Here is a 13,224-nt window from a genome sequence, read left to right on the forward strand (position 1 = left end):
TCAAGTTGTTTGTTGCCTGTCCTGTTTCTTTGTTATTATTCCAGGTTCCTGCTGCTCATACTGCTGTTGCTCCCTTCACATTGCCATATGATGAGAAGAGTCAATGAAGGACAGTCCAGATCTTTGATTCGTGTTCAGATAATCCCGCAACGCTCCAGAGTTGGTCAGTGTTCACTGCATGTGTAAATAACCTGAATAAAACTGCACTGCAATCATTTAAGGGACTACTCGTCCCCTTTCACTACATCTGTCTCCATCTGTAGACAAATAGTGCATTCTTATAGTGCATTAAGAAGCTGTTAACCCACACTTTGAATATGCTGCCAGCAATTGCAGGGTCTTTCCTCGCAGCAAACAAATAAAGGTACAATTACCCTTATTATCATTGTTTTGTGCATTTTCAAAAGTGTCCTTCTAGCAGAGACATTTTCAAAGACTTTATTGTATATCCTAGTCTGAAACAGATTGTGAGTTACTATTATTAAATACCACTATCACTGCAGTATTGGCTGTGCATGTGTATTGTTATTGCGTTATTATTCTATGCTATTGTCCATTATACTGTCAATTGTATTCATTTGTTATTCCATTTTGACATATCTATTGTATTTTCCAGCTTGCATCCTGTTCCAAGTATTTGCTTTTTGCTACACTTAACCCACAAAATCTTCCGGTTATACAGCGTAATATCCTTTTTCATTATTGTTGTTAGAAACCATTTACAAACACCACCCAATAGTCACAATCTGTTAGTCCATAGGTGACCTGGCCTTTATCTAAATAAACATGCCAATTGACTTAACCATCAGTGAGCATATGTGTGTTTGTTCTTGCAAGTGGTTTTTACTGAATCAGGTATGAGTTTCCCGGGTCATCTGGTGGCCCCTGCAAGGACCCACAACCTAAAGATTAGAAGTGACTCAGCTGGAGGCACCGTACCAAGAATGAAACCTGGAAAAGGTGAGATGAGTCTAATTGTGAGGTTCGACGCCCCTCCAGGAGAAGGGTGGTGCCAAGAGGTGTAGGTGTTACGCCTCCAGGTACCAATGGGACTGATGTGATTTGAACTGCTACCGTCACTCTCACTGCCCCTCTATATGAATCCACAGTGCATTTCTGAAAAGAAAGTCTTCCGAGCAATCAGTCATTCAGTGACTGCTCTGTCAAAGAAGTTTCTTCTCCCTAACATCGCAACATTCTGCAGAGGAAAGAATGTTGCAAATCAACATATTTAGTTAAGTATAAACGCTCTAATCTTTTCATATTTATTATTCAGCATACATATCCTTTGATATATATTAGTATGCCCTCTTTAAGATGCTTTTATCTTGAACTGCCTTCCGCTCTGCATTTCTTCTCCCATAACCATTAAATATTTAATAAAAATATATTCATGTTCTTAATAATGTAATGTTATTTTTTTTTTGTATGGAACATATTTTTGGCAGTGAAAATCTCCGTATCTAGACATATGGGCACATTGTGAACATTGAAGGACAATAGAATAATACAGAGTCTGGAACAAGATCTCATTTAGATCTCCTGTATGAATTGCCGCTTATAACAAGACACGGCTGAGTATCAAGGGTAGTTCTCTCTGTCAGCAGAAATATGGAATTGACAGTTTGAGGTAAGCTTTGCGTTTCTTTCAGACCTTTTGGGATTTTCTTATAGGAGTGAGTTAGTTGGGTTGCTATGGGAATGGTGTTGTGAGCCTGTTTAACAAGCCGTTCGTGACAAAATATCTATTTTGGGGTGACCCACACAAAATAAGAGGTCATGAACGTAGTCTGTGTTTTGTGGGATAAGTTTGGCCAGGAACACAAAATATTTTCGATATGGTTTAAATGGTAAAGCTCCAGACATTTTCTGTCTGCTCAGCTTATGCAATTGATATATGTCTGACAGCAAAGTTCATGGGGGTCACTGGATTTTAGAGAACTAAATAATTAAAGTGGAGAAATTCTGCATTTGGTGCGCCAAACAGAGGAATAATGTTAGCGCACCCTGTACAGAACAGAACATCTCTGAATAGGTAACTAACCATTAGCAGCATGATGGGAACATATATTTAAAAAGACAACAATATATTATTTATGGCTTTTTATGGGAAAGCGTATTGATTTGTGTGCCCCAATTGCAACGTAGGTGGGACTGCAAAATATTGCTCCTTCCATGGGAAACTAGCTGATCGGGGTGTTCTGTGCTGAATCTGGAGTAGGTGCAATAATGTTCTTTGCATTGCAACCTAATTCAAAAAGAATATTTTGTTACAGAACAAAAAATATTTACATGCGCCTCAAAGGGTGGAGATTTGGAATGTTCTCAGATTAGTAAAAAGCAAAACCTTCCAGCTACAAAAAGGGACTTGTTTTTTTATATGTCATCAGAGGTGCAAGAGATCAGGGGGTATATTTACTAAACTGCTGGTTTGAAAAAGTGGAGATGTTGCCTATAGCAACCAATCAGATTCTTGTTATCATTTATTTAGTACATTCTACAAAATGACAGCTAGAATCTGATTGGTTGCTATAGGCAACATCTCCAATTTTACAAACTCACAGTTTAGTAAATATACCTCCAGGTGTCAGGCAGGTTTTTTTTTATGCCATTTGAAGCATCCAGACACATTTGGGGAAGTTCTCTTATACACCCACAAACATAGCCGGATGAAGGGGGGGGCACAGGGGGCACGTGCCCCGGGCCCCCCTCTCTCCGAGGGCCCCCCGCCGCCGCGCGCATAACTTCTACTGATTTTTTTTTTTTTTACACTTTTCTTTTTAGCGGCGGCGGCGGCGGAAGGGGGGGGGTTCGAGGCTCCCTTCGTTGGTGGGGGGAGCCGGGTAGTAAAAAAAAAAAAAAAAGACACTACTCACCTCACCGCGGCGCTGGCGTCCCTCCTCCTCCCTCCTCTCTGCACTGTTGATACTGAATGACAGGCGTGACGTCATCAAGTCACGCCTGTCATTCAGTGAGGAGCAGCGCGGAGAGGACCAGGAAAGAAAAAAGAAGACAGAAGAGAGGAGAAGAAAGAAGCTAACAGAAAGGTAAGTAAAAAAAAAAGGGAATAACGCAGAAAGGCACTATGGAGGAAATAGGAAAGGAGAGAGGCACAGTATGGAGGAAATAGGAAAGAAGAGAGGCACAGTATGGAGGAAATAGGAAAGAAGAGAGGCACAGTATGGAGGTAAAAGGAAAGAAGAGAGGCACAGTATGGAGGTAAAAGGAAAGAAGAGAGGCACAGTATGGAGGAAAAAGGGAAGAAGAGAGGCACAGTATGGAGGTAAAAGGAAAGAAGAGAGGCACAGTATGGAGGAAATATAAAAGAAGAGAGGCACAGTATGGAGGTAAAAGGAAAGAAGAGAGGCACAGTATGGAGGAAATAGGAAAGAAGAGAGGCACAGTATGGAAGTAAAAGGAAAGAAGAGAGGCACAGTATGGAGGTAAAACAAAAGAAGAGAGGCACAGTATGGAGGAAATAGGAAAGAAGAGAGGCACAGTATGGAGGAAATAGGAAAGAAGAGAGGCACAGTATGGAGGAAATAGGAAAGAAGAGAGGCACAGTATGGAGGTAAAAGGAAAGAAGAGAGGCACAGTATGGAGGAAATAGGAAAGAAGAGAGGCACAGTATGGAGGTAAAAGGAAAGAAGAGAGGCACAGTATGGAGGTAAAAGGAAAGAAGAGAGGCACAGTATGTAGGAAATAGGAAAGAAGAGAGGCACAGTATGTAGGAAATAGGAAAGAAGAGAGGCACAGTATGGAGGTAAAAAGAAAGAAGAGAGGCACAGTATGGAGGAAAAAGGGGGAGAATAGGCACAGTATGGAGGAAAAAGGGGGAGAAGAGAGGCACAGTATGGAGGTAAAAGGGGGAGAAGAGAGGCACACTATGGGGGGAAAATGGGGAGAAGAGAGGCATACTATGGGGGAAAAAGGGGGAGAAGAGAGGCACAGTAAGGAAAAAGGGGGAGAGGCACAGCATGAGAAAAAAGGGGGGAGAAAGGCACAGTATAAGAAAAAAGGGTGAGAGACACAGCATGAGGAAAAAGGGGGGGGGACACAATAGTGGGGACAATTGATTTAAGATGGGGTGGTTTGGGGAGAATGAGGTCCCTTTATTAAATGTGCCTATGAATTATTTAATGGCAGTGACGGTTGCGGGAAATAGGTATATTTCTGAAATGTAGATACTATTAATTTATTGCTGGGGCTGTTTGTAGGGAGGGAAATAGGTTTATTTATTAAATGTGAATACTATTATTTTAATCCTGGGGCTGGAGGAAGGCCTAATTATTAATCATGGGTGGTACTGATTTAACGCCGGGGGTGGCTGTAATTTTCTAAATGTACCCATTTTTTTTCTCCAAATAGCGCTCCTAACATTCCAGGATCCAGACAAGTCGCAACTAAAGAAACCTGCAGCACAGGTGGTGAAAGTGAGAAGAACAGGTAGGAGAGAGCAGCAAAGTCTGTGAAATGTTGTGATTCTAGTGGGACAATCCCAATTTTTGGTGACCATTCAATGGTGTACACAACAATGCAGTTTTTTTGTCTGTAGGAGGGTGGCCTGGCCATGCCCAGTGATGCATTATCAATGGTATTTTAATTTGCGGTATAACTGCTAGTTTTAATGTGCATTATAAATTTTATTTTTAAAGTGCGGTATCATTGCTAGTTTTAGCGTGCGGTATCATTGCTAGTTTTAGTGTACATTATCAATGGTATTTTTAATGTGTGATATCATTGCTAGTTTTAATGTGTGGTGTCAATACCCATTTTAATATGGTGTTTTGATGATTGTTTTAATGTACAGTATTTTAGTTTGTGGAAGCAATGATTTTTCTTATGCAGACAACCTAAGCGAGCCCTCTGGGAGAGCTGTAAGTGTCATACTGTGGGCTGTACGTGATGTAATGCAGGATGTGTCACTATGTCCTTAATTTTAGATCTTAGGGGCCCCCCTGTCTTAAGTGCCCCGGGCCCCCCGAAGCCTTAATCCAGCTCTGCCCACAAATACCACTGTAATAAGAAAAGAACCAATGTACAAATGTGACAGTAAATATAAAGACATTCCTGACATCCCCTTATACTCATGACATATTAAGACATACAGGAGACAGCAATGAGTAATATTTAAGAAGATAATAAGAAGGTAAAATGAAAAGTTTGAATTAATTCAGAAGATGGTCCCAAAGTGGACAGGAAGTCATGTTTTATTCTTGCTGGTATGTACATTCTCCTCTCCTTTTCTTTGTTAAATGATCCTTGAAGAATTACAGTAATAGTACTTCATTTCCCAGCATCCCTTTCAGCATTGGAAAAGTGTTTCTTGCCTTTTAGAAAAAGCAAATACAAAAAACAATTGTCAACACTTCCTATAATTAGCGCTTTTGAAACAGGGAATGTCGAGTTAATAAACCACTTCGAAACTGTGAAATACTGTAATAAAGAGATTGCAAATATAAAATGCCATCGGAACATCTATTTAGAAAAATTAATTGTAAAAATATTGGAGACAATTTAAGTTGCTCTTCACATTTCTTGAATCGTAAATTATCATGTATAAATGGTATACAAATAATATTTTTAATTAATTTATTTTACCTTCGAACTGTTGGTGGTTCTAATTGCACCAATTACCCTTTTTAACTGCTTTTTAATAACAGGATCATAACAGCATTTATTTATAGATGCCATTCCCCAAATGGGGAATAAAATCGTGGTACATACAAAAATGGGTACATTTATCAAGGAGTCGGATTAGTATGCGGTTTGCAAACCACCACACGTCAGAACCAAATCTCAGGATTTATCACCCTGCAGTTTGAAGGTTAAAAACTCAAACTGCATCCAATGTGCGTGGGTTGCGAACCCCTAAACAGCACGGTACAACTGGGTGTGCAGTACTGGCGAGGTGTATGGTACATAACCCGACAGGCCAGAGGGGAGCCACCTGCCTTGTTCACATGTATTAAATTCACAGTAAAATTAACAGGCCCCCAGCTCCTAGATCAGCGTTGGCTAACCTGTGACTCAAAGTGTTGTGAAACTACAAGTCCCAGGGTGCACTTCCAGCAATAAGCTGCTATATAGTGGCAAAACATGCTGGGACTTGTAGTTTCACAACACCTGCAGGGGCGCATGCAGGATTTTTAAGGGGGTTCCCCTCCCCCCAAAAAACATTTTTTAGAGAGAGCTGCTGCGCATGCAGCAGTACATGCGCAGCAGCTCCATTTCGGCGGCACTGTATTGTACAGCAGCTGCGGCAGTGTCAAAGATGCATCTGCGGCGGTGCTGTATTGTACTACAATAAAATACAGCACCACCACGGATGCTTCTTTGACACTGCCGCGGCTGCTGTACAGTACAGTGCCGATATGTAGGGGCACTGTTTAGCTCCTGTTCTTCGCAGGAGGGGAGGGGTTTCTGGAGAACCAGAAGCCCCCCCTGCGTGCGCCCCTGACCTGGAGTGCCACAGATTAGCCAACACTGTCCTAGATAGCATGACTCAACCCTGACTACTATGGGGACACCATTGATAGTGCACACTTGTGACACTACAAGTGCAAGTATACATGTGCATGCTGGCGCTTGTAGTTCTACTAGCGCCAGCATGCAAGCGCACACATGAGCTGTCAGTACATGCTGGCAGTTGTAGTGCCACAAGATCTTGCACCATATGTGGACAGTTTTACACTGGTAGCCAATGACCAGGGGTATTGGGAATGTCCCAGTGCTAGTCAGCATTGGAACGGTACTATCTAGGCATAAGAGCCCAATCCTTATTATACCCCCAGAGGACCGATCCAGATGCTGAGCAGGCAGTACTGTTAGAGATTGTAAAGGAGAACCTTTATTTTCCTTTAAGTATTTGTTTATTTTTCCTTTGCGATATGCAAGGTAACTCAAACAGTATGAGCTATTTCACCTCTCACGAACTGTCTTTTTCTTTGATCACTCAGCAACGGTTTGCAATGTGGTTTGGTAACCTCGAAGCTTGATAAAATGCAGGGTAAATCACACATCAAATCACGTGAAATCCTGTGGTTTGGAAGAACCACAACTTAGTAAATATCCCCTATGTCTTTCTTCTTTAGGGCTGTAACATCAGTTAACGACTATTAGTAGCATTTGTAAATCGGTCCATCGGGGTTCCTGCAGATTCCTTTCAAATGAAAAATAAAAGTGCCGCTAACTGGTGGTAGTCACTTTAACGGTGCTGATAACACCGACAGTGACTACTATGAACCCACAAAAACTAATCTCACTTGCCCGGCCCATAATAAATGATGACTGATCTTAACAATGACACAACAAGTCCCCGACAGTGTGATAACAAATCACGATCAGCAGTAAGAACAGCAGCGTCTTTTGACGTCATTTTAAATTGCGACATCTATATCAGTCTTTTTAAAGCGGCAATGCAGATTCTCATACCATCTAACTCTCACACTTAGGCTTAGCGATAGGGTTAGGGTTGGGGTTAGGGTTGGGGTTGGGGTTGGGGTTAGTAATAAGAATAAGGTTAGGTTTAGGGACTCGGCATTGCCTCTTTAAAAATACTGATATAGAGGTCGCAATTTAAATTTACGTCAATAAAGGCTGCCGTTCTTACTGCTGTCCGGGATTTGTTATCACACTGTCGGGGACTTCTTGTGTCATTGCTAAGGTCAGTCATCATTTATTATGAGTCGGCCAAGTGAGTTTAGTTTTTGTGGGTTTGTGGCAGTCACTGTCGTTTACACCTCCTCTGTTAATTTGTATCACACCCCTGCTAACGCGTCTAGCAATATAACAGAACGTGTTTTCTGTTTACATATAGAAGCAGGAGCAGGCTGGGCTGGTGGGCAGGCGGCCATATGCCCCCCGGGCCGGTCCCATATTGCTCTACCTTGGGCTCGGTCACTGGGCCACCGGCATTTTTTTCCATTAACATAAGCTGCTGAGTCGACTCTTGCCTCCCGGGATAAAATTTGCCAGCGCTCCCCTGTATAGAAGCCATGTCTAGAATAACTTGTTCCCATTAGTTTCGATGTTACATTGTATCTCATTACATATGTATCCAATTACCACTGAATAGAAACAGGGTTCTGCAAACAGAAAGATATTTGTGCAGAGATTGAACAGAATCCCTTCTGTATTTTTTTCCTATCGGAATGTTTGCAGAGATATTGACATTCATAATCCATATATTAGCATTTCATACAATTTATTTCTTGAAGACAGATAAAGTAGATGCTTCCATTAAAAGTATATTTTGATGTGCCTTAATTCAGTTAAAAGGATAATTATAGCAGCATATTATGATACAAGTTAACCCGTGCATGATACTCATGCATTCTAGTCAAATCAAGCTACTTAAGGTGTTAAAAAGGTTCTTGGCATGCATTTGGGGCTAGACCAGGCCTCCTCAGGGAAAAAGCGTTACTTCCCGACGTAAGCGCCCTTTTTTAACGTGGTTTTGTCCACATGTCACCACCTCATCATTCTTCTCCATCACCTCATCCTTCATCTTCATCGCCACATCCTTAATCTCCATCGTCACATCCTTAATCTCCATCGTCTTACTGTTCTAAAACCTCTCGATACACAACGTTTCTGCTAAACACCTTATCGCTGTGCTCAATCAGTCTTCCTTGAAGGGCAGTATTCATAACCTGCACTTTCACATCACTGCTTCTCCGTACTCGTTAAAATGCGACATACAATTGCCCATGACCAAAGACAGGCTCTGGTAAATAAATACCCACACGGTCAAGTGTTTGACCCTGTGACTTGTTAATGGTCATAGCAAATGCCGCCTTCAAAGGGAACTGCCGCCGTCTTAGCTTAAACGGCAGTCCTGTTTCGGATGGACATAAGTCAATCCTAGGTATCATCACCTTTACTACCCCTCCCACGGGGGGAAGGGGGGATTATGGAAGTTAAATGACTTCACTATTATAATTTTTTGGTCAAATAATGTCAGTATACCAAATTTCAGGTCAATTGGATGAGCCCTTTCTGAGAAAATAGTTTTTTCCACACACACACACACACACTAACACACGCCGCTAGGCTTATATATATTAGATGCCCAGGGGTGAGTTATTTTAAATTACCACTACTATTTTCTTCTCGCATCTGCACCTCTTTGTCCAACATTGTATATCCCTATTCTGTTCTTTATCTATGTTTTGTTTTCTCCACTGTCCCTGACCCTACAAATAAAAGATGGTGATGGAGATGATGGAGATAAAATTAAATTCATGTTTAAATCAAGATTAAAAAAAAAATCCTAAAAATTATTTTTAACAGACAAATATGAAATAAATTATTCTACAGGCTTTATGTGCGGATTGGAGATCTTTACAAGAATACGGCAAAATAGCATATTTATTATTGATATTTCTCAAAATTCAATAAATCTAAAATAAAGCCAAAGGGTGTTTTAATATAAAAATATAGTAATGCAACTTAAATCTAAAATATACCATTAGATATAAAGGACACCAAGGAAAAACAAGCAGACATGACTCTAATGTTAACTAAAAGATCAATCTCTTTCATTTAATGGAAAAGTTTTGAGAGCATTTCTAATTACTTTACAAAGTTTACAGGGCTCGCTCTGTAATCACTGTTAGCAAAAACTCGTTTTTCAATTTGGAAACAGCAATTAGAAGGTAGAAACAATAAAAGTTGCTCAGCCAAAACTGCATTGTTTAACATATTTGAGATAATCAATTCTCCACTCTGTCTCTCAATACACAGGAAAACTTGGGAAGTGCAGATATTTCATTGTATAATATTAATTTACTCGGAAATGTACAGTATATGCTAATAAGACAGTGCTCACTACTATACATTTTCAACAGTGTAACTTAAGGTCAATTACAAATGTGCACTCAATGTGACAATACCAAGACAATGCTACCACACTCTTACCAAAACAATACACAAAATCTGTAACACTATGAGTAACACTACAAAGGGGTTCACAGCATTGCACAATATACACTTCCTGATACCTCCTCATTACATTTGCAATCAGTACTTCTCCTGGCTGCTGAGCCATGCTCTTCACTCCTCTATCCATATGGCAGAGACAAGGTCCTATGTCATCCCACTTTTGGAGGGTTTACAAAGCCCGCAGAGGTTTCAGAACACACATGCATCCATACTCACTCTGCTTCTAATATTCTAAAAGGAAAAGTCTTTTTGTTCTTACTTCACCACATCTCTACCCCAGTAGGTTCACTCACAGCAGCCCCCCCACTTCAGCAATGTGCTAATAAGATGCTCCTCAATGCATAATTAACATGGGATTTCATTGTGTGTAGATGCTTTCTTACAAAACTGCCAATACAGTACTTCAACAGAATTACTACAATACAATATGGTAATATTATGGGATAATGTTATATTTATGGCCACACCTGGCATCATTTAAGAATTTGTATAATAGAAAATACAACATCAAATACATGTATACATGGTTAATGCAATACAATATAATACAAGCAATGTTAAGCACAGTTTTGTTGTGCCAACATATTACACAACTCAGTGCTGCACAATCAAAATTCCTGCTAGAGGCACACAAACACACATATTCACACTAGTCACAACTTAGTGATAAACCAATGCACCTACCAGTATCTTTTTGGACTTCAGGAGGAATCCAGAACACTAAGTAAATTAGAATTTGACTGCAGATAAGATCCATTTGGCCCATCTAGTCTGCCCATAAAATAATTAAAGTCTGACCCATATTTTTTCAGATTTAGGATAGTATTATGTCTATCCTGTATTAGCAGATTTTTCCAATCAGGAATGGGGACTAGGTTTTTATAGCTCCATCTGTATATGGAATTTTATCCTTGAGATAGTCCGAATCACTGGATGAAACGCATCGGTAACGGACACTTTGCAGCCATCGTACTCTTTGCGTTCCACCGGCCACTTCCACGTTCCACACGCGGCAAGATGCGAGTACACTCACCGCAGTCCGCTGTTAGTACTGAAACTGATCCTAAGCAGACCCCGGACCAGGACACTCTTAATAGGGACATGTAGCGTAAGACTTCCAAACTGTTCGGTTTCTTGTGGCCATCATCATCTTCATCATCGGCATCGCCATTTATTTATATAGCACCACTGATTCCGCAGCGCTGTACAGAGAACTCACTGACATCAGTCCCTGCCCCATTGGAGCTTACAGTCTAATTCCCTAACATACACACACAGACAGAGAGAGAGAAAGAGAGACTAGGGTCAATTTTGATAGTAGCCAATTAACCTACCAGTATGTTTTTGTAGTGTGGGAGGAAACCGGAGCACCCGGAGGAAACCCACGCAAACACGGGGAGAACATACAAACTCCACACAGATAAGGTCATGATCGGGAATCGTACTCATGACCCCAACGCTGTGAGGCAGAAGTGCTAACCACTGAGCCACCCGTGCTGGCCATCAGTTCTCAGCGTTACCAGCGCCTACATATCTAGCTAAAGAGCTATAAACATTGTGCTGATTTTCTTACTGTGTCTGCTAGCTCTTTTTTATGCATGTATGCTTTGAATTTGTTGCATATCCTCTGCATGATTTTATAACCGTACATATATAACCATTCATTCTTTTACTTGTTTGTGCTTGTTTTATCATGTATTATTACACTGATCCATTAACCTTTTAATGGAGTAATTCTTCCATCGGATTTCCTCCAGACCTATTACAATCCAGTTCTAATGTATGTTCTAATACTTCTTTACCTCTGACCATGCTTCTTTCTTGTACCTTGTAAACACTTTGATATATTTGAATGTTTCAATCATATACCCATCTCCCTTCTCTGTTCCAAGCTATACGTGTTGAAGTCCTTTAGTCTGTCCTGGTAAGTTTGTGATTTACCCCATCTTCCATTTTAGTTGCCCTTCTTTGCATAATCTCTAGTTTATTTATGTCCTACTGGACATATGACCTTCGGAACTGAAGACAGTATTGAAGGTGGGGAGGACCAATGACCTATAGAGAGTCCTTACAAGCTCTCGTATAATGCTATATTTACTCTCACAATGCAACATATCCTTTGACTGGTCTTCATCATTGCTTTGATGTAATGACTCCTAGATCCCTTTTATTGCTTAGTTGATATCTGTGTGTCATTAATGCTATATTCAGCCTTTAGTATTTTGAATCCCAAGTACATCATTTTGCATTTTATTCATATTGAACTGCAGTAGCCACGCCCTAGGCCATTCCTCTTGTCTACCTAGATAATCAATAATTTTGTTTAACCCCATGTGTATGCCATGTTGGATAATTTGTATCATCTGCAGAAGGCAGACTTTATCTTCAATACCATTAGTAATGTCACCAGTAATATATTGAAGAACTCTGGTCCAAGTACAGATCACTGGGATGCTCCACTGGTAGCCTTTGCCTCTTCAGAATGCATTCCATACACTGCCACTCTGTGTTTTCTATCCTTCAACTAATAGCTTATCCATTCGACCACCTTGGCAATCAATTCCTAATTTATTTAGTAGTTTTTGATGTAGCAGTGTCAAAAGTCTAGGGGCCTGATTCATTAAGGAACGTAAAGCAAAAAAGGAGTAACTTTGCACCTGGGTAAAACAATGATGCATTGGAGGGGGAGGTAAATTTAAAATGTGGGGACAGACTTATAGTTGAGATAGTGCATGTCCTAGATCAACTTTAAATTTGATGTAAAAATGAAGCTATCAACTATTTGTGTGTTACATGAAAAAACAGCCCTTTATTTAATTATGTGCAAAATTATAAATTAATTTGCACCTCTTGCATTGTAACATGGTTTGTCCAGGAGAAAACTTACTCCATTTTTGCCTTACATTCCTTAATGAATCAGGCCCTAGATATACTTAATCTATGGCTCTACCTTGATCAGTTACCTTAGTCATTGTCATGGGCACTAGGAGTTCTGCCCAGGATTCACCAGTTGATAATGCTTACCAGAGGGGCAGGGTTTACACAGGGGTCCTCTGGCAGTAGGGTGAATAGTAGGAACGTATATAACAGCAGATGGAGAGAGAATGCCAATGGAATAGATGAGAGTCAGTGACTTGCAGCTATACTGGTAGGAGAGTCAGTGACTTGCAGCTGTACTGGTAGGAGAGTAGAGTGGACGTGAACAGGTGAAGGAAGGTAACTGGAGAGTCAGTGGTCTGCGGATAGCAAGTTGTACCACTGCTGTGAAAGGAAGACTTG

General features: G+C 40.6%; 1 long non-coding RNA gene across 1 annotated transcript in view; it reads left to right on the forward strand.

The window, feature by feature from the left end:
* Positions 1-1,500: 1,500 nt before the first annotated feature.
* LOC142140071 (uncharacterized) overlaps positions 1,501-13,224 on the forward strand; it is a 55,735-nt gene continuing 44,011 nt past the window's right edge. The window contains exon 1 of the long non-coding RNA XR_012688285.1: positions 1,501-1,630. This is a non-coding gene — a long non-coding RNA (uncharacterized LOC142140071). The remainder of the gene's footprint in view (positions 1,631-13,224) is intronic.

Source organism: Mixophyes fleayi, chromosome 2 (genome assembly GCF_038048845.1).
Source record: "Mixophyes fleayi isolate aMixFle1 chromosome 2, aMixFle1.hap1, whole genome shotgun sequence".
Taxonomy (NCBI): Eukaryota; Metazoa; Chordata; class Amphibia; order Anura; family Limnodynastidae; genus Mixophyes; species Mixophyes fleayi.